This window comes from Mastigoproctus giganteus, unplaced genomic scaffold, assembly GCF_048544385.1.
Source record: "Mastigoproctus giganteus isolate SK-2022 unplaced genomic scaffold, ASM4854438v1 scaffold_16, whole genome shotgun sequence".
Classification (NCBI taxonomy): Eukaryota; Metazoa; Arthropoda; class Arachnida; order Uropygi; family Thelyphonidae; genus Mastigoproctus; species Mastigoproctus giganteus.
In genome coordinates, this window is record NW_028328293.1 from 921,841 (window position 1) to 944,450 (window position 22,610).

Genomic DNA, 22,610 nt, shown 5'->3' on the forward strand with positions numbered 1-22,610 from the left:
CAGAGCAAAAAGCATGAAAAGTCCAAATAAAGTAGTGTAAAAATACTTATTAGATTAAGTGTATATATTATTTCTGGGTTAGATATTTTTCTTATGTCTCATAATTTGTTTGTTTGTTGTCACAATAAAATGAAATTGAAAATGTTCTTTATTAGCATTTTCTTTAGATGGGGTCCCCAAATTCCATTTTGCCTTGGCCCCATAAAGGTATCAGCTACTGTGTAAGCCAGTGTTTGTATGAGTAAGCACTATAAATGTTATTTCTAAGTCCTTAAATCTCTTCCTCTACTCCCTTAATCTGTCCAGCTAGCTGAATTTCAAAGTTAGGTATTCTACAGTCAAGTTATTCCTGTTAGGCACAGTAAGACCAAATTCAATATAATCCCTCAGTGCATGATTATTCAGACAATTCCAATACAGACATAAGAAAGGTGGGCAAATATGTTTGATGAATATGCACATAAAATTTAGCATATATTTTCTGATTAGTATACAGGCACTCCCCGACTTACGTAATACTAGACTTCCGTAAATTCGACTTTACAGAAGTCTAGTATTTTGAAGGCCGGTGCAAACATAAATTGTGGAAACATTTTGCATCCTGTAGGAATAAATGGAGATATTGTGAAAACATTGCAATGTGAATGTAATTTTTGTAATTCATTCCAAGACCTTGGAAGTTGAAATTTTCACTATACAGCAATACCCCACATAGCACAGATAATTGGTACCAAAACTGTTCCTTGTTATGGGAAACTGTGCTGATTGAGGTATAATTGAATGGAGAAACAGTCTATAAACAAATTATAATAAATCTATAAACAATTTGCACTTGATAGCCAATTAAAAGGATTTGAAATTTAAAAAAAATTGCAAAAATTTTGTTAATGAAAAGGTAACATCGTGAGAGATGAGAAAAAAGCTTTATTGTTTATTTCAAAAATGAAGTTTGGTGAAGTCATCTCTTCTTTTTCTCGGTATACAAGTCTTTGTAGCTTTGAATCCCATCTTAGAAAATTTGCCATATCTGGATGCTACATACAATTGGATCTCCATTCACAATTGCCTCACAGGCCAGCCCCAAAAAACTTTCTTCAATTCTTCTGTTAAATTCTTTTGGTGCCACTTCAGTGTTATCCACTTCAGAATTGTTTTCCTCTTCTTCATATGCAATTTTCTCATCAATTTCAAGGAGAGTTGCTGTTTCTTTGTTATTTGGTTTTTAGGAGCATTAGCAACTAAGGCCATATTGCTCTGGGGATATGCGGTGGTCATTCCCTGACCTTTCTGCATCCTCCGTATGTGATGGGCACAGGCTTGGACCCTGGTCTAATCAAGAAGCATATGCTATGCACTGCTGCTCCTGGCTACGGAGGCACCAAGGAGAGTTGCTTGTTTGTTTGTTATTTGGTTTTTAGGAGCATTAGCAACTAAGGCCATATTGCTCTAGGATATACGGTGGTTATTCCCTGACCTTTCGGCATCCTCCGTATTTGGTGGTGACGGGCTCGAACCCCGGTCTAATCAAGAAGAGTGTGCTACGCACTGCTGCTCCTTCCCACCTGGCTACGGAGGCGGCGAGGAGAGTTGCATCATCTAAGTTATTTGCATGCTAGTCAATGCAGTCACATACGTTGGCAGTGTCCAAAGTTTCGAGTCCCAAGTCTTTTCCGATCTGCACAATGTCTTCGACAATGGTATGAACTTGCGATTCAAAAACCAGTGAAATCATTGGCCAAATGGGCAAAACATGCTGTAAAACATAATGCATGTTATTGGCAGTGATTTCTAGCCAAGTTGCAAATATATTTTCGATCGTATTTAAAGGGGTAAAAAATAAATTGTGAGATGAGAAGTTTGAAAAGCTATCACGTCATCTTGTCAGGATGGAATTAAAAAAAGTGAACACTGTTGCCACTGACTGACTGAGGGGACTACTGTCATATGTGCAACATATATGAGATAATAGAGTTTGCACTGCAGAATATACACTGTGCTGCCACTTTATTAGGTACACCTACCTAGTAGTATGTTGAGCCTCCTTTAGCCTTCAAAACAGCCTGAATTCGTCTAGACATGGATCGAACAAGATGCTGAAAATGTTGTGCAGGAATGAAGTACCATTCAGACATCAGTGTGTCACGCAGTTCCTTGAGATTCAACGGAGGTTTAGGTCTGCAGTGAACAGCCCTTTCCAGCTCATCCCAAAGATGTTCAATAGGATTGAGATCCTGGAACTGAGTGGGCCACTGCAGCAAAGAAAAGTCATTGTCATGTCCCTGGAACCATTCCATGGTGATTTGGGCTTTGTGCACCAGCGCATTATCCTGCTGGAAGTAACCATCTGACTGAGGATAAACTGTCAACATGAACGGATGCACTAAGAAATAAGACATAAGAAATTCAGCAACGATGTTTAGGTACAATGTGGCATTCAGATGTGAATCTATGGGTATCAATGGACCCAATGTGTGCCAAGAAAACATTCCCCACACCATAACACTGCCCCCACCACCTTGCACAGTAGTCATCAGACATGACTGATCCATGGATTAATGTTGTTTTCGCCAAATTCTGAGCCCTTCATCAACATGACCAAGCAACTGTTTTCCAATCCTTGATAGTCCAGTGCCGGTGTTGCTGTACCCACAGGAGGCATGCTCTCTTGTTCTTCACTGATAACAAAGGTACACAATGTGGCCGTCGGCTGTTGTAGCCCATTCACGACAAAGTGTGACTAGTGGTCCGATGCAATATTTTGTTCTGCGCACCAAGGTTGTATTCTGACGTGATGTGCAACATTGTGGCCCGTCTGTTTGCTTGCACAATTCTAGCCATCCTCCTCTGACTTCTCATCAACAAGCGATTTTCTTCCACAGGAGTGCCGTCAAGAGGATGTTTTCTGTTCATTGCACCATTCTCGATACACCCTTGAAACTGTGACGTGTGAAAAGTTCAGGGGAACTGCTGTTTCAGAGATGCTTTGTCCAGCACATCTTGCACCTACTACCATGCTGTTTGTTGTTATTTGGTTTTTAGGAGCATTAGCAACTAAGGCCATATTGCTCTGGGGATATGCAGTGGTCCCCATGCCATGTTCAAAGTCCATTAGATCACTCCTTTTCCCCATTCTTGCTATGGTTTGTATGCTTAACTGATACTAGAAAGGTTGTTCTGCCACATTTATATCCACAATTGTGGTCATGTGACTTACAACGTTGTTGGACAAACTATTTGTGTACACAGCAGGGGTGTACCTAATAAAGTGGTAGCACAGTGTATGCACCCATACTTAAGCTACGACAACGCAGCATATATGTAGAGTAAGTGTCAGGCTATTGAATGAGCTTTAATATGTACAGTAAATTTAACTTAAATTTAATTGCCATGCTAAGCTTCATTGCTTCAAGCGAGGTATCGCTATATAACTAAACTATTTATCTCTCTAAAAGGTTATTTTTATAATGGAGCACTACCTTTTCATCTTATAATGGTTTATAATGGATTCTTATAATGAAACATATCATCATATGTTCCATTATAAGAATCAATTTTGAACAGCTTTGTTGATAGAATATTTCTGGAGGTCACAACCATAAAATAACAAAAACAAATTTGCATTTTCTAGTTTACTGGGCTTTTCTGTTAGTGCAATCTATTATAAATGGGTAGTAAACTCGATTTATTGCAGTTGCGATAATCCCGATAACTGGAACTGTGTGGATTTTTTCCTTATTATCGTGAAATGCGTTCCTCCTTCACTGAAATCTTAAATCAATAAATTTTCAGTCTCTTCAATCCTATTTACTTATTATAATGATGAAGGGAAAGCAACTGCTCATCGTGGACTAATGTTATTAGTGGAGTCCCTCGGGGTTCAGTGTTGGGTCCATTATTGTTTTCTGTATTCATAAATGATATTGATGATGGTGGTATATCAAGCTTAAATGTCCAAGTTTGCAGACGATACAAAGGTTGGCAGGGTTGTTAAGGACACTACTGACGCTATGCTGCTGCAACAGGATCTGAGGTTGAGAAGATGGGCTGAGAGGTGGCAAATGAAGTTTAACATTGCAAATGTAAAGTACTACATATGGGAAAGAGCAACCCCAGAGCAATGTATCAACTCTGTGGTACTACACTGACAGTGATAGAGAATGAAAAGGACCTGGGGATACCCCACTTGCCGGTGCCTAGTCTGGAGACTAGGCACTGGCAAGGTGATCTGATAGAGGTGTATAAAGCCTTGAATGGTTTGAGCATGCTCAATGCCGATGGGATTCTTCCTCTTGCTCAGAATAATCACCTGAGAGGGCATAAATTCAGATTGAGGAAAGACAGATGTAGGATAGATGTGTGGAAAATTGCTTTTAGCCAGCGGGTAGTTGGTTGGTGGAACAGACTTCCATCCCTTGTTGCGGAAGTTGATAGCCTAAATAAATTTAAGGCTCAGCTGGACAGGTATTTCGAACGAACGGAGGGGTGAAATGGAAGTGGGTTTTTTTTTTTTTTTTTTTTTTTTGGCTGATGCTGCATACGCTTGCTTTCTTGCATCATATGCCTCTACTAATGCTAATGCTAATAATAATAAAATAATATCGAAGATGAAAAAGCTATTAACAATATGGATAGAAAATCAGATTCAGAAATAAGTGTCCCTAAGTCTAATGACCATTCAAGCAAAAGCAACAAGTATTCATGAAGACATTAAGGATAAGTACGCCAAACCCCAAGTCAAGTTCGTAGCAAGCAACAGGTGGTTTAATAGGTTCAAGCATCGCGCTGGTTTCCACAACACGGGAGCCAGCAGTGAAGTTGCCAGTACCGATTCTGCAGCAGCAGAAAAATTTTGTGATGTGTTTGAAGTGTTTGAAAAAACCCCTTCTAAATTTCCACAGACCTCAACCTCTGCAGCAGTGTACTTAACAGGTGGAGATGTTGACTCTGGCAATGATGCTTGAAAGGTAAAATTTGCTGACGTTATGCCTGTTCCCTCCCTTTTTGTGTAATTTTATAATTTTGAAATTTTTGTAATTGCACCCCATCAAATTTTGTAATGCACACCATCTAAATCACAAAACATTTCTTTTTTGCTTTAATCAAATTCAGCAAGCATAGTTGTGTGCGCTGCATAAGCCTTTAGGGGAAATTCAAACTTACGTACTATTTGACTTACGCAGAGTTCCCCAGAATGCGACCCTTACGTTAGTCGGGGAGTGCCGTACATTATATAATTACTGAGCTTCAAGAAACTTAGAATAAGTTTACATGATCTCCAGTGGCAGTTCATGACTCTGATGTTTGGGGGGTGCTGCATCTTAAAGGTACATTAAATTTCCTTGGTTATAAGACACGTAGACATACACAGTAATAATGATAAGCAAGTTAAAAATACTACAAAATATTAACTAGACATTTACCATTAACATACTTGAACTTTTATTTAAAAACAAAATCCATTCTTCAGTTTTTATTTGTTGAAAATAGATTAATAACTTTTTCATTCAAGTTTGGTGCACTGTTGACCAAGCTTTTCTCTATTGAAAGCACTGCTTGAGCATTTAGTCTTTCCTGATTCATAGCGCTCCTTAAAAATGTTTTTATTCTTTTTAATGTCGAATGGCAACATTCGGGCTCTGAAGTAGTCATCGGAATGGTCAAAAGGACTTTTATGAGTTTTGTAAGTTCACCAAGAACGTCAGCTAGAGGGCCTGACGTAGCCCAGTGGTCAGGAACGAGAATGCATAGCACGCGTTCCTTGAGTGGACCGGGGTTCAAGCCTGTGACTACTAAATACGATAAATATTTGTATTGACGATTTATTGTAAACTCTACTGACTTGGTTGTCATGCCGGAGTATAAACAGAAAATTTTAATTTGCAATAATTGTGTAGATCACGTCTGCTATAGAAAACTTGTAATTCCTTAAGAAGTTTTTCTCTTTCAAACGTGGGATATGCCTCAGTAGTCTCCCATACCTCTTCAATGGGCATTTTCATACAAAAAATAACAAAGTTCTCCTTGTTAAACAATTTACCAGCAATTAATTGCTTTGTAAAAGAATATCTCTCACCAATGTCAACACTTATATAGTCACATACTTCCTTTGCTTCAATCATGAGTGTTTTTGAAGGATTTTCACAGTACATTGAATTCCTGATTTTTAGAATGGCATTAGCATTAGTAGAGGCATTTGATGCAAGAAAGCAAGCTTATGCAGCATCAGCCAAAAAAAAAAGAAAAAAAAACCCACTTCCACTTCACCCCTCTGTTCGTTCAAAAAATCTGTCCAGCTGAGCCTTAAACTTATTTAGGCTATCAACCTCCACCACAAGGGATGGAAGTCTGTTCCACCAACCAATCACCCGCTGGCTAAAGGCAAATTTCCGCACGTCTATCCTACATCTGTCTTTCCTCAATTTGAATTTATGCCCTCTCAGGTGATTTTTCTGAGCCAGAGGAAGAATCCCATCAGCATTGAGCATGCTTAAACCATTCAAGGCTTTATACACCTCTATCAGATCACCTCGCTGGTGCCTAGTCTCCAGACACTGTAATTTGCAAAACTTAAACATTTCTTCGTAAGAGCACCCCTCTGTTCCATTCACTAATCTTGTTGCCCTTCTCTGTACTCGTTCCAGCAGCTCTACATCTTTCTTGAAATGAGGCCTCCAGACCTGTATACAGTACTCTAGGTGTGGCCTGACCATTGCCTTATACAATGGAATAATCACCTCCTTATCCCTGCTGGAAAAATTCCTGTATATCATTGACAATACTCCATGAGCTACTCTTGCAGCCCGTCTGCACTGCTCAGAGAACTTCATATCTGCCTGCACAACCACCCCCAAGTCCTTTTCATTCTCTACCACTGTCAGTGTAGTACCACAGAGTTGATACGTTGCTCTGGGGTTGCTGTTTCCCATGTGTAGTACTTTACATTTGTCAATGTTAAACTTCATTTGCCACCTCTCAGCCCATCTGCTCAACCTTTCCAGATCCTGTTGCAGCAGCATAGTGTCAGTAGTGTCCTTGACAACCCTGCCAACCTTTGTATCGTCTGCAAACTTGGACATTAAGCTTGATATACCATCATCAATATCATTTATAAATACAGAAAACAATAATGGACCCAACACTGAGCCCTGAGGGACTCCACTAATAACATTAGTCCACGATGAGCAGTGTCCATTGATTACCACTCTCTGTCTTCTCCCCCTCAACCACCCCTTTATCCATAGCAGCAATTTGCCTCCAATGTCACACTGCTCCAATTTGTGTAGCAGTCTTCCATGTGCAACAGTATCAAAAGCCTTTCTAAGATCCAAGTATATAATATCAAAGTTATTCCCTGCATCCAGTTCTTTTGTGACTGCATCATAGTATCCAATCAAGTTGGTCAGGCAAGACTTCCCCTTAACAAAATCATGCTGTGTCTGAGCTATAACTGAAGTCTTGTCTAAATGATCCTGCAGTGCTTCTTTAACCAGTGCCTCCATTAATTTTCCTGGAACAGAAGTTAAGCTCACAGGTCTATAATTACTTGTGTCAGCCTTTGATCCTCCTTTGTGAATTGGGGTCACATTTGCACATTTCCAGTCTATGGGTACCTCCCCTGAGTCCAAGCAAGCTCTCATAATTATGGCTAAGGGTTTGCTTACTTCCTTTGCTGCCTCCTTTAATATAACTGGATAGATTCCATCCACCCCAGGTGCCTTTCTTGTGTTTATCTTCAACAGTTTCTCCTCCACTTTACTCCCAGTTATTTCAAGATTTTGTAGCTTACTGCTAGAGTTGAATACACCTCTGGCATTCCCCTTGCTGAATAACTCCTCATGTGTGAATGTAGATGTAAAATATTCATTTAGTTTGTTAGCTACCTGAGCAGGATCATCAACAGTTGACCAATCAATATCAAGTGGACCAATCTGATTCATCCCCTTCCTTCTAGAGTTTACATAAGTAAAGAACTCTTTGCTATTTTTCTTTGCATCCCTTGCCAAGGATTTCTCGTAATCTGCCTTCGCCTGCCTAACCTCCTTTGTAACTTGGTTGCATATCAACTTGTATCTATCATAGGCTTCTGTGTCATGTGTTAATTTGTAAGTATCCCATGCATTTTTCTTCTCTGCCATATGCCTCATTAGTTCATCTGACATCCATTTTGGCCTAAACCTTGAACAATATTTCTTAGTTGGTATGTAAAGCCTAGTAGCTTCCAAGATAAGTTCTTTGAATGCTTCCCATTTTGAATTTGCTGTTGGTAACATCATCAGTTCGTCCCACTGTATAGAATTTAAATACTGTCTCAGTCCATCGTAGTCGCCTTTACGGAAGCAATAACCCTTCCCTTTACCCCTAATGGTAGTTACCTCTTTCAGTAAATCCCACTTCAGCACACTGTGATCACTGCCACCTAGTGGTTCATTTATCTGCATATTCTTAATGCATGAAGAATCACTGCTGATAATCAAATCAAGAGTATTACTCCCTCTAGTTGCCTCCCGAACATGCTGATGTAGAAAACAATCATCCAATAAATCCACAAAAGCCCTGCTCGTGCGTGAGTAACCAGCCCCCAAATTCCAGTCAATATCTGGGAAATTAAAATCTCCCATTATAAGACTCTCTGATTTACTGGCCCACTCTATTTCCCTGTACAGTTCCTTATTATACTCATCAGCGTCATTAGGCCTATAGCACACTCCTACTCTCAATTTTGATCTCCCAATGCTTATGTCATACCAAACTGACTCAACACTGCACTGTCCAGCGATGTCGACTGGCTTCACTTCCTTGGTTTTTGTGTGTTTCTTAACTAATAGCATAACCCCTCCCCCCTTCCTATCCTGTCTATCCTTTCTGTAGACGTTGTACTCCCCAAATTGCAGTTCTGCATCCCTTATATCTGTGTGACACCACGTCTCTGATATCCCAACAATATCTGCCTTTGATGTTTTGAGCAATACCTCAAATTCATCAAATTTATTTACTAAACTCCTAGCATTGGTGTACACGCAAGTATACCTGCACCTGTTTCTATTCTTAGCTACCCTAACATAACCCATGTGTTTACTTGTACCGCAATGGCTCCCAGCAGTCTCTGAAATACCATGCATCTTGTTTTTCAGGCTTCTGCTCATTCTAATAGAAGCAGTGCAAGAATCTCTTTCACCTCTGCCAGTGGCTACTGTCAATCTATTGGTCTTTGTCTCCCCCCAAGCTAGCAGTTTTCCGACCCACCTAACACTGCCTTGATAGCATCAGCAAATATTCTTGCACCCTTTCTATTTAAAGTTTCCTATATTTATAAATTCTTAAAGTTTCCTATATATTCATGTATTTTAACAGCCTCAATTTCTCAAGATTGCATTTGATTATAAATATCTTCCATGTGAGCTTCTATCTAATGGTAAAGTTCCAATCAGAACTAGAATTTTTCATTACTCAAGATGTGCAAAATTCCAGTTGCTTCTGAAATAGTTTTATCTACATTTGCTGTCGCTTGTAGTTTCTCCATGCACTTTAAGGATTCAAAATTTTCGTAAACGCTGTTCACGGTGCGTATATTGAAGTTCCATCTTGTAGGGGAATGTTGGGCAAGATGGCTGTCCATATGCTTTCTGAGAACAGAGAGACGCTGTGATGATCTCCAGAAAAATCTTGGTATTGACATGAGGTTCGAAAAGAATATTCTTGAATCTCAGGTACTACTTGCTGCATTTCTCATCATCAGATTCAGTTGGTGTGCATAGCAGTGAACAAAATGTGCATTTTTGTACACTTTTTATTTTAGCCTGAACTCCCCCTTTCTTGCCTTTCATCACACTTGCACCATAAAATGTCTGAGCAACCAGTTTCTGAGTATTTCCTTTGAGGATTATGTCTAACTGATCTAGAATGCACTTCAAGATTCAGTCTGCCGTTTGGTTTTCCGGAGTAAAAAAATCCCAAAAATGCTCAAAAATGTCTCCGTTTCAGTTCATATCTCAGAAAATTACCATTTGTATATGTTCTGAAACATCTGTTGTGTCATCAGCCATGATAGTATGAATGAAACTTCTTTAATTTCTTTTTATTTCATTCTGGTATATTTGCAGCAAACAGTCAAGAATATCATTCTGAATAGTTTTTGAAATGCTGCATTACTTTCTAAACGTTGGAATCTAATGTACAGATTCTTTAAATTGAAATCTAATGTACAGGCGAAATTTATTAATCCTCTGATACTCCTGGATTTTTAGAACCTTCTTTTTCGTCATGTCCACATAAAGGAATTTCAAACTGTCCACAAAATTTAATGCAGTCTATTTTAGATGATACCTCACGATTCTTGGTAATTTTCTGTTGTGTTTGGGGATCGAAAGTCTGTATAGGCCTCACTAAGATGTTCTTTAATATTTACACTTCCTAAAAGCAATAGTGAAATCACATTATCAATATGTTTCTTCGAACTCTCATGTTTTAGTTTTTTCTTTCATTCTGTTGATGTTTGTAAAGCCACTTTTGTCCACGTTAAGTCATCTCCAAACAGTAAACATAGAAAACAAAACGCATTTTTAACTTCACAACCACAAAACCAACTTTTCCTTTGGCACCATTCAGGTATAAAACTGTGAATATACAGGGTGTTTCAGTTAAACGTTTCAGAACTTCTAAGAGGGGTAGGGTACATCCTGACAACTCTAAATCATATAGCAATGTGGGGTCGGAAATGCTTTCCTGAAGCGGTGTTGTACACAGAAGCACCATAAAGAAAAGAGACCATAAGTGAGAAATCGTTTTAATAATACATGAAAAGAAGCAAAAGGTACATGGATTAAAGTAAGTGTTCGAAGTTTCTTCCACGGGCTACAATGCACGCCTCACATCTCCGACGCATGGACATCCGAACATTCTGGAATACTCCAGGCAGCGTGTCCAGACACAGCAACCGGAGGATTATGCACCTCGTATTGCTTTCGCACAGTGGTACCTTGGAAAATGTGCTACAAATCCCCTTTTTCCTGCTGAAGTGTTGTTTTCCGATGAGGCATCCTTCACAAGGGAAGGAATTTTCAACATGCATAACGACCATATCTGGGAGGTCGAGAACCCGCATGCAATACGACGTCGTGCAGCACAGATTCGATTTTCGGTCAATGTATGGGCCAGTATTATGGGAGATCACCTCATCGGACCTTACCTGTTACCGTGTCGTCTAACCGGACCTATCTACGTGATCTTTCTGCAGCAAGTATTGCCACAACTTTTGAGAGATGAACAGATTTCTGCATCGACGCAACAGACAATGTGGTTCCAACACGGAGTCCCTGCCCATTATAGCGGAGATGTTCTTAACTACCTGGATGTCACATTTGGTCAACAGTGGATCGGACGTGGTGGTCCCGTGCGTTGGCCTGCTCGGTCACCCGACCTATCATGTCTTGTTTTTTATTTCTGGGGTCATATGAAATCGCTAGTTTATGACACCCCTGTTGACAATGCTGAGGAGCTGGTCGCAAGAATCGCAGTAGCTGCCGAAGAAATTCGAAATTCGCCTGGAGTATTCCAGAATGTTCGGATGTCCATGCGTCGGAGATGTGAGGCGTGCATTGTAGCCCGTGGAAGAAACTTCGAACACTTACTTTAATCCATGTACCTTTTGCTTCTTTTCATGTATTATTAAAACGATTTCTCACTTATGGTCTCTTTTCTTTATGGTGCTTCTGTGTACAACACCGCTTCAGGAAAGCATTTCCGACTCCACATTGCTATATGATTTCGAGTTGTCAGGATGTACCCTACCCCTCTTAGAAGTTCTGAAACGTTTAACTGAAACACCCTGTATTTCTTATTATTACTTATTCCTCACTGAGAAATTTGAATCTTTGGTGTGGGGCGGCCTTCTTTTTTAATTGCATTTTTTTCTTGGAGAGATAACTGTGAAAAACTAAGTTGCTGAAGTTTATTCACTGTCATGCGATTTACTTCGTGGGGAAGCATGGAGGCCACGATCGAATCAAATTTCACAAAGTCCTTTGTCGTAGAAATAATGTTTTACTTACACATCACCTCATAATATAACTTAAACTTACCAAGTTCAAGCTCAATTCAGTTGTAATCACATAATTGCACTGTTGAATGTTGAGTATTGACTTAGCACTGATATTATTTAGTTATTTAATGGCAATTCGGGCGAAAAAGACACAGACAATGTGGCTACACACCTATCATGGTCAACAATGAAATCTACCGAGTGATTTTGATTTGTTTCACCTATAAAAAATGTATATTGGCAAGTTGCCAATATGCTGGTTGCCAATGGCAACCAACTACCAGATATTCACTGGAACGCAAAATGTGTCACTGCATGGTGCACAGTGAGGCCTACAGTTAATTAAACTTCAAAGTTGGAAATGATTTCATGTTTTTATTCATTTATTATTGAAATGATTACTGGAAATAGAGGATGCGCATACCATATACGGGTCCTGTTAATAAAAATATTCATTGCATTGTTCTTCACAAAATTTCATATAATTCCATTCACAGTATATCTAGATTTAAATAGCTGGGGGTGCTGCAGTGCCTATGGACGAGCATCCCCTGATGATCTCTATAAAAACAAAAAGATAAAATAAACTGATTCTCATATTATTATGCAGCATAAGCATATACCTGAGAAAATGTGCATAAAGCAGAGGACTATGAATTAGAAATTCACTAATGAACATTCAGTGTAGAAACAATATCTTGATCATAGAGAACTCAAAAGTAGTTAAAATGGCATCAATTTAATTATATCTCACATTCTAACTATTTTTAGAAGTTGCCATGATATTGCACTACCTCGAATAAGTAATGCTTCACTAATAGGGAAGACTATTGTTACTTATTCTCAGCAGATACCACCACCCAGATGGCACTGTTTCAATACTTATTGGCCCTATCATTGGTGGGCAGGATTTCAGTAAAGGGGAAACACATTTCATCATAATAATATAAAAACACACAATTCCAGTTATCGGTATTATTGTAAATGCAATAAGATCGAGTTTACTACCCGTTTATAATAAATTGCGCCAACAGAAAAGCCCAATAAACCGGAAAGTGCAAATTGTTTTATGGCAGTGAAATCTGTTTTAGAAAGATACCACAAAGGTGTTGAAAACTGATTCTTATAATGGAATATATGATAACGATGAAAGTGTAGTGCAATTTCCATTATAAAAATGACCTTTTAGAGAGATAAATAGCTTAGTTATATAGAGAAAATTTCAACTTCCGAGGTCTTGAAACGAATTACCAAAAAAAAAAAAAAAAAAAAACGCACTATTGGGTTCACATTACGATATTTTCAGGATACCTCCATTTATTCCTACAGGATGCAAAATATGTTTCCACTATTTTTTTGTTTGCACTGACCAGGAAAAACTTACGTAAATTCAAATTTCCATAAGTCGAGTATTACGTAAGCCGGGGAGTGCCTGTATAGTAAAGAACTGCCTTTGGGGCTCATTTCCCATGAAAATATATACAGCTCGCAACATATTAACTTTTTTTGGCCCATACCCAAAAAGGCTGAATGTCCTTGCACTGGCTGATCTAGTATTTTTTTTGTGTGTGCGGGGTGAGGGGGGGGAGGAAAGATTGTATGTATGTGTGCGCACACAATTTGTTCAAATATTTTGGTGAATATCGCAAAAAACTTATTTCGTTCACTGGTAAATACTAATATTCTTCTGCAATATCCATTTGCTCCATCACACCTGCCACTGATGCCTCCATAGCCGAGTGGTCATGAGCAGGAGTGCAGTAACACACGCTCTTTGAGTAAACCGGGGTTCAAGCCCCTGACTGCTAAATACGGTCAATCTGCCAACCCGCACTGGACCAGCATGGCAGATTATGGTCCATTTCCCTCAGCATGAATTGTTGTGGAGGCTTCCATCCTGCAGTTTACCTTTTTACCTGCCACTGATCACAAATCATTTTTGAGTCTTCTTTCGTCAATGTTTTTAGGTGGTCCACTGTGTTTCAATAAATTTCTTGAATAAACCCAAATCATTTTCCTTTCATGCTCTATTCCTATCATGCAACTTTTGGCTATTTCCAAAAGTTGCACATAACTGGGTGAGATGTTTTTGTCAGTCAAATGTATGTTATAATGTTACTGTTTTTGTTGATTAAAAATTACCAAGTAACATGTGATATTCATGCAGAAGACACACCCAACCATTTCATTATTTTTCAGCTCATTTAAAGACAGATTGCATTTCTCAATCATTTTTAAAACTTTTTGGTAGAACAGGAGGTTTAATTCTGATACCATCATCTTCTTACTGTCAAAAAATGAAATAAGCAAGATCTTCACATGAAATTCTGACAGCCATGTGATTTTTGGCTTTGGTGACAATGTTATCCACTGGGAGCTTTTTTTTATGCAGTCTGTGTCATATCCACATGCTCAAGACTCCTCACATTTTTGTTAAGAATGCAAGATCTGAATAGTTTGTTTTGTTTGAACAACTCAGATGAAATGAGTTCTTGTTGGTGTCTTGTGAGAATGCAGGGAACAAGCTTGTTGCTCACTCACTTCATGCTGAAGTGAAACAAATCTATTCAATTTCTCAAATGATCAGATCAAAGGATAGTGCTAGCTTCATTGTTGTTTTGATCATTTCAGAATGTGGATGGGTGTGATCATCTTTCTTTGTCATCAAACAAAAAATTTATCACAAAATATTTGGATGATTTTTTTCTAGAATTAACATTTAAACTGTTTTTTTTTTGTTTTAGGTGTTTTAGCAAAAATGCATAATGCACCTGTGGCTTCACTATGTCTGTCCACACATAACTCTACTCCCAGTGGATGGATTTTCATGAAATATTATATTTGGACCTTTTAAAGATATTTGGATGATTTTTTTCTAGAATTAACACTTAAACTGTTTTTTTTTTTTTTGTTTTAGGTGTTTTAGGGCGTTATTTCTCAGGACGTTACAAATTTCATTAGAGGTGGACCAAGAAAAATCCAGAAATTATTATTTTATTTCTTTTATTATACATATCAACATAGGCTATCCATATACCACACATTATAGCTGAAGCACTCGATATTATTTTTGCCATGCATTGGTTGGAGAAAGAAATAGGAAATGAAATTTTTTTGGCACACACATAAAAATTGCTTTTTTTTTTTTTTTTTTGTTAAAAATCATGAATGTTTGCTAACATGAGTATTTCCAATCAATTACAATCATGAGTATTTCCTAACATGCCTGAAATATAATGCATTAAATAATCTGTTTCATAAAAGTATTAACTCCATAAACAGTAAAGAGCATTTTATGCATTAACATGACTTTCCACATTTACAACAAAATTTATTGTTTGCATGCTGTTCAATTTCTTCATTTTCAATACATACAACAAATGAGAAAAACAAGCATTCATTAAAAGCAGCTTTCCAATAAAAGCTAAGGTAAGCAGCAGTGATTATCAATCCACTCCAGGATGGAAGCCTCCTCATGTTGAGGGAAATGGACAATATTCTGCCAAGCTGGTTCAGTGTGGGTTGGCAGATCAACTGTATTCAGCAGTCAGGGATTGAATCCCAGTCTACCCAAAGAGCATGTGCTACTGCACTCCCGTTTCTGACCATTCAACTACGGAGACCTCCTCCTTCCAATAAACTGATGTGTGCATGCGCGCGCGCACACACACACAAAGGATGTTCTTGTGAGCCCATATAATTCCTCGCATGCAAACTACTACAGGAATTATAAGATCATTCACTGAACTTTTCGATCAACCTCGTAGATGTGTCCCATTAGATTCTGTGAGTCATCTAAGGACGATTTCCGGTTTAAAAAAATTTGTGGAGGAGATCAATTTCCTTTCTGGCTGGTTTTCTAGTTTGGGAAGTTGTGAACTGTGATTTTTATATAGGGAGATTTCAGATGAAACTGAGTTGTGATTAGAGAAGAATTAAAAACAGGATGTGATCAGGGGCATTATGGAAAAGTAGATCAATGGAGTAAAAATGACTTGCTTGAGGTCCAGGGAAGTCAAATATGGCATCAAGCTCCTTCCCATCCTCTTTGGGCAGTATAGACAAGTTGCCTGTCACAACTGTTTGGAAGTCTGAGATAGACACCAAATAGTCTCCAGGCTATTTGGTGTATATCTCTGCTCTTGTTTCCTCATTATGCATGCATAATATACCTAAAGGCAGATATATTACACATGCAGTAGACTTTCGATTTTCCGGGATAGAGGAAAAAAAACAAATCCCGGATAATCGATTTCCCGGTTAATTCAAAAATACAAAAGTCTCCGACATACGTAAGGGATACGTTCCAGGACTTCTTACTTCGTCGAGTTTTACATAATTCAGGAATGACTAATAATATATTGCTACTATATTATTGTTGACAAATCTGAATTCCACGCGATACTTGTTAATATTTGGTCCATTTTCATTCATCCTTATTAGTTTAATTTTCTGATCCAAATCGATTGCTTTCCTTTTGTTGGTAGATTTACTAGTAGCGCTGTCTTATTCTCTTAGTCGGCACCATGATAATGGTCAAAATTAAATTTTCTGAAAAGAACTTCACAGGGTTAAACAATTTACACTTTCCGGGTTACTAGGCTTTTCTGTTCGTCCATCTAATTATAGAAGGGTAGTAAACTTGATCTTATTGCATTTGCGATAATACGATAACTGGAATTGTGTGGGTTTTTACGTTATTATGGTGAAATGTGTTCCCCTTCCCTGAAATCTTCAGTCATATATATAAAAAATTTGTGTTTGCCATGATCATTGTTATTGACTGCTTATTTATTTTATTTATTATTTTTGTTCGTTGTAAATTTCACAATCCTAAAAAAAAAAAAAAACAACAACATTTGAGCAAAAAAAAATTTACATAGATCTGTAGTTGCGTAAGTCGGGGACTTACTGTACCAAAAAGTGTTCAGCAACCTACATAAAATATATGGCGATAGATAAAAATGAAAAAAAAAAAAAAAAAAAAAAACTTACCACGCACTACTTGCGTGTCCAATATGATGCTTCCCTTCATTTTTTCCAATGTCGATTTTAGGTCTAATAGCTTCCCTTTATTTTTTACGATGTTGCATATGGTTTGGTCACCAACATTATAATGGTTTCTTAGAGCTTTAACAGATGCACCGTTTTCAAAAACTTTTGAATAATTTCAAGTTTTTGTTTAACTGAAACGCAACTCTTTTGCATTTACCCATTTTGTTTAGAAATCATTTATGATTTCTAAACAAAAAACAATTATAAAAAAAAATTCTGACATCCCTCACATAAATAACGAAACAGTTTCCTTTTGCACTGCAACAGAACACAACAAAATCGACGCAACACACTAAAACAAACTAAACATTTGGTCTTTTTTTTTTTTTGAGGGGCGGGTGTGAAGACAGCGGGGATTGCAAGATAATACTAGGACTAATAAGTCTTAGTATTATTCTCATAAGACTAGTCCCCCAATGATGACTTATAATACCGCTTGTCGCTTATTTACGACTTGCAAAATATCTGTTTATACCTATTCTAGTTATTACTTGGATTTTTTGATTTCTGGTTGATTTTTTTTTTTTTTTTTAAATTTTATTTAAATTAAAGTGTCCCGGTTAATCGAGAGTCTGCTGTATTTGAATATTGTATAAAATTGTCACAATTCTTTGGAGCTGTTTCCAGATAAGTGGCTATTTGATTATGTAGTTCTGCTCATTTCCTCAGTGTTACCTGAGAACAGATATATTACAAATACTTGTATATTTAATAAGAATGTATATACAAGTAAGGATGCACCAATTAATCAGTACATAATCGGTAATCGGCTCCTTGGTCGATTAATCGTTAATCGGTTTTTTCGTCACAATCAGTTTTTCAAAATGGCCATTTCCTGCTAAAATTAAGCCAGTTAACTGCCAAGAGATTCCTCGGGTAGTTTTGATATACTGAAATGGATTAAGTAAACATTTTCCAAGTTTGGCTGCTGTTATAGTCAATTTATTTTTTTGATTAATACAGACAATACAATAAAAATTAAATGCAACTTAACAGGTATTTTAATAAAATTTATCACCTTTTTAACACAATATAAAGGAAAAAACAAATTAAAAGTAGTTTTACACAGTGTAATCAAAATTTAATACTCTTAAATTGTAATGCAAAAACGTCAGTTTCTCCACTTTCAGGATACAGCCTATTTTTTGCAGGTTATTACAAATTACACCAGTACTAAATATTCTTTCACTTTCAACTGATGAAGCTGGTGCACTTAAATATTTCAAAGCCAGTTTACTCAGAAGAGGTTAGTTTGTCTTGCACCACAAGACAAACTAACCTCTTTAGTTAGTTTGTTTTTCCACCACAAAAATGGGCTATCATTTCTAAGCAGTAATGGCAAATTTAAATATTGATTCAATTCTTGAGTGCAACACTGAATACAGGCAGTTCTCGCTTTACGAGTTCCCTGATTTACAAGTTTGTTTTTTTTTTCAAAGTATCAAGTATCAACAAAATTGAAAATATGAACATTAATTGAAAAAATTAATGAATGTTAAACATTCATAAATACCACACTTCAAACCATGCATGTAGCTGTACAATACAGTGTACCCCGCTTTACAATATTAATCCGTTCCAGAGACACCACTGTATCTTGAAAATATCGTAATGTGAACCCAATAACACAATGTTTTTTGGTAATTCGACCTCGGAAGTTGAAATTTTCGCTATATAACTCTCTAAAAGGTTGTTTTCATAGTGCAAATTATATTAGTTACCAATTCAAATCGCTAAAATACACTCATCTTTCATAGTTATATGTTCTGTTATAAGAACCAACTTTGAACGCCTTTATGACATTTTTCTAAAGCACATTTCTGGAGGTCACAACCATAAAACAGTAAAAACAATTTGCACTTTCCAGTTTATTGGGCTTTTCTGTTACTGTAAGCAATTATAAACGGGTAGTAAACTTGATGTTATTGCATTTGCGAAAATACTGATAGCTGGAATTGTAAGGTTTTTTGCGTTATGGTGAAATGTGTTTCCCCTTTACTGAAATCTTCAAATCGTATAAAAAACAAAGAAATTTTCAGAACCTTCTCTTCATTCTTTTAAGCTTTGCAAACTTGTTACTCCACACAAATCGTGTTAGTTGCAATTTGTGCATTCCATTAAAAAATGCTTATGCATGTTATTGAAATTTATAAAGAAAAGAGAAGATTATCTTGGAAACAAGAGCCTCTTGAAGCATTTCTGAAGAAGATTCCTTGTACAACAAACCAAGTGCCAAGCCAATAATGAGTGTGCATTTAGTCGATGATGAAGAAGAATAAACATTCTTTAACATTTGTATATCATAAGTAATTTCTCTATTATTATAATTTGCTTCATTTTACAGGTTACGTTTTCATTTCTTTGGAAAAATCAATCATTGTTTAAACATAAACTAATTAGCTAACTAATTTCATTGTGAACATAACCCCTATTTTTAACATTATGTCTATGGGTAATAAATTCCCGCTTTACGAGCGGAAGCTAGAAACAAATTAACTTGAAGTCGAGAACTACCTGTAATTGCTCGTTCTTTTTTTTGAGGATCACCTCTTTTGAAGTTACTCTGGGCGACCTTTCTTCAGTTCCTTTGTTTTGAACACTGTCTTAGCAGATAGTGTTCAAAACATCAAACAAACTTGAAAAATTCATAGTAAAGCCTGGGGTATATTGATCTTCAGTAGAACTGGTTGAAGCATATCCTGTTGAAATATCAAGAGAATCTCCTCTCCTACCTCATTTGATCTTGCTGTAGAGCTTCTAAAACCCATTCCTTTATTTTGTTTTCATATCACTTCTTTGAAATTATCTTAAATCTAGGATTTATAAAAGGAGATAGACACAAATATTTATTTTCCATGTAAGTTGAAAATCTTTTCACAATTAATGATTTAAGCTCCTCAACTGTGGTAAGAATTCCATTGAAATTATCATTTTCGACAGCTTTGGACAAAAATAAATTGAGTCAAAATTGTAGAGATTATTACTGAAGTGGTAGATTCTCTTTTACTAGCTTTATTAGTGATTTCTTCAAATGGACCTAGGAGTTGGACAATTTTTTTCTACAAGGCCCCACTGGTATGAATTTAATGTTAGAATACTGCTATCCATAGCATATGTTGCTAGAGCTTTTCCTGTTCTGTGTTTATTTCCAGCATTTAATACATTGAATTCCAATAAATGGATACATCTTGAATTAATTTATGCCTCTTTAAATTTTGCTGCTCCTGTATTTCCATTAACTTGTTAACTGCCGAAGGAGAATGACTAACGTATTTTACAATATTCCTATAGAAGGGTTTTTTTTTGTTTTTTTTTTGTGGTAGTTGTTGGCGCATCGGCTTCTGTGGCCATAGTGCACCTCCCAAGGTTTTTGCAGTACTTTGATCCAAGCTCGAGGCGGGATTCGAACCCGCGACCTTTGGGTTGCCAGGCAGGCACTTGACCCACCTGGCTAGCCCGGTCGGCCCCTATAGAAGGTAACAACAGTCCTTACAGCCTGCTGGGCATATGTGAAGTCATTTATTGAAAGTTGTAATGTGTGTATGAAACATGATTGCGGCTGTAAAACTATCAGCGACACCAGCTACCATATTTGCTCCAGAATCTCTCAGTACGGGGAAGACTTTGCTTTTTAAGAGCTTATATTGTTCAATTCTCCACTGATCCATATCCCTGTATTAGAACCTGAAAAACTAAGAACTCTTAGGACAGTCCTGTGTTGTTCAAACTCATTTGAAAGCCTGTAATATTCAGAAATGGAGAATTATTTGTAATAGCCATCCAAATATCAAGTGGTTAAAGAAATGTTGTTGGCTTTATCAAGGGTTATTTGAAGTTTTGTTTTTACCTTCTGAAATATATCTGAAATGATTTTATCAGTGATATATTTTCTACTTGGAATATTGTAATTTAGGCAAATTTCTTTTTAATACTCTTTAGAATCCAATGTCAGATGTTACAGAATATGGTTGAAGGTAACCAGCTATCATTTCTCCAATTAAACAATGGATCTCTTCAGCCTTGTGATCATTAATATCCCAAAGCTTCTTTGTTAATACTGCTTCTATAGTAGTTTGCACTTTATCAGGAGTGCTTAATGGTGCTACTACTTCCTGAATATTCAGAATATGTCCTTTTCTACTTATCTGATGCTTCTGTTTCTTTTGACATTTCTTCTTGATGGAACTTTTTCAGATGATTCATATTTGTGATTGTAAAGTTTTGGCTGTTTTACCACCCCTTGATATGGTGGTGTCACATAAATTACATATGCAAACAATTTTGTCCTTTGGATTTATCTTAAAATACTTCCATGCAATACTTGGTGCCATAATGGTCACCTTGGCAATTATTTAAATCTTAATAAAATTTAATCTGAAAAAAAATAATAAGAGGATTAGAAACACATTATGAATTAATAAGGTGTACAAACAAACTCAATACAACATGGGGCGAAGGTAAAGAAAGCCAACACGTGAACCACAGCAAACTACAGGAAACTTACCCGACAAACTGCTTTGCCGTTACTGCCCTTCAAGCTGCACACTCGGTAAACAGACGATGCGTGCTATTGGTCTGGAGCAGAAGTCAAGAACGATATATTGATTGACACGTAGGCATGTCAGACAATGTACTGATTGGTGCTTGAACGTAAGAGATGATAACATCATAGTATTAAGTGATTGATTGACTTTATGATATAAATATATATAAAAAATCTTTTTCTTTTCCTATTATTTCCTAACCTTAAAAATGACTTGTATTAATGAAAATGTTTTGGTTTTTGATAGTAACAACTACACAAAAAAAAAAAGGGTCTCCCCCCCCCCCAGAAAAAGAACTGTCGCATTCATTTTAATTATCTTTAAAATGTAGTTTTGGTAGTCCTTTACTTTAGCATCATGAGTCTGACAAAAATAAGCATCAATATTTTTTATAACACCATTATTAATACTGCAAATAACAAAATATCACTTCAATTTATCTATATAAAACCATTAAAAATCATTAAACTCATTGGTGTCGAGTAGAACTGTTGAATTCCGCAGCCAAAAATTTAAGTCTACAGTGGTAGAAATGTAGAGACTTAAGTAGAAAAAAAAATTTTTCATCCACAAGTTGCAATTCTTCTTAACGGGTTCAAGTGAGATGGTCAGACTATCCAAGCAGGAGTCACGTGACTGGCATTTAACTGTATGTGTGTATCAGGGAAGTGCTTCTGAGATGAAAATGTATCAGTGTAGCCAGGATGCAAAAGATGCCTGCTGGAAGGTGGCCTAAAAGAACTAGTTACAGATAGTTATAAAACAAGTTACCCATATGCAACTAATTCTGTAATTGAGCGTTCTTAGACATGAATCATTGTAATATTCCTTATATTAGTATTATTTACTTGATATTTGCCTGTATGTACTGTACTGTAATTAAGCAACAGGAGACTTTTTCAGTGGGCTGCTGGCTATTAAGTTGGAAAAGCATTTTAATGATTAATCAGCCGATTAATCAGTAATCGGGCAAT

General features: G+C 36.9%; 1 protein-coding gene across 5 annotated transcripts in view; it reads right to left on the reverse strand.

The window, feature by feature from the left end:
• The window catches only part of SpdS (Spermidine Synthase), a 227,213-nt gene that overhangs the window by 184,975 nt on the left and 19,628 nt on the right, over nucleotides 1–22,610 (reverse strand). For 3 of the 5 annotated variants that reach the window (XM_090389403.1, XM_090389400.1, XM_090389399.1), the window contains exon 2: nucleotides 21,597–21,735. The exons of the other annotated variants lie outside the window; for them this stretch is intronic. The gene's annotated coding sequence lies outside the window, so the exon portion shown is untranslated. The remainder of the gene's footprint in view (nucleotides 1–21,596; nucleotides 21,736–22,610) is intronic. 5 annotated transcript variants of the gene reach the window in all.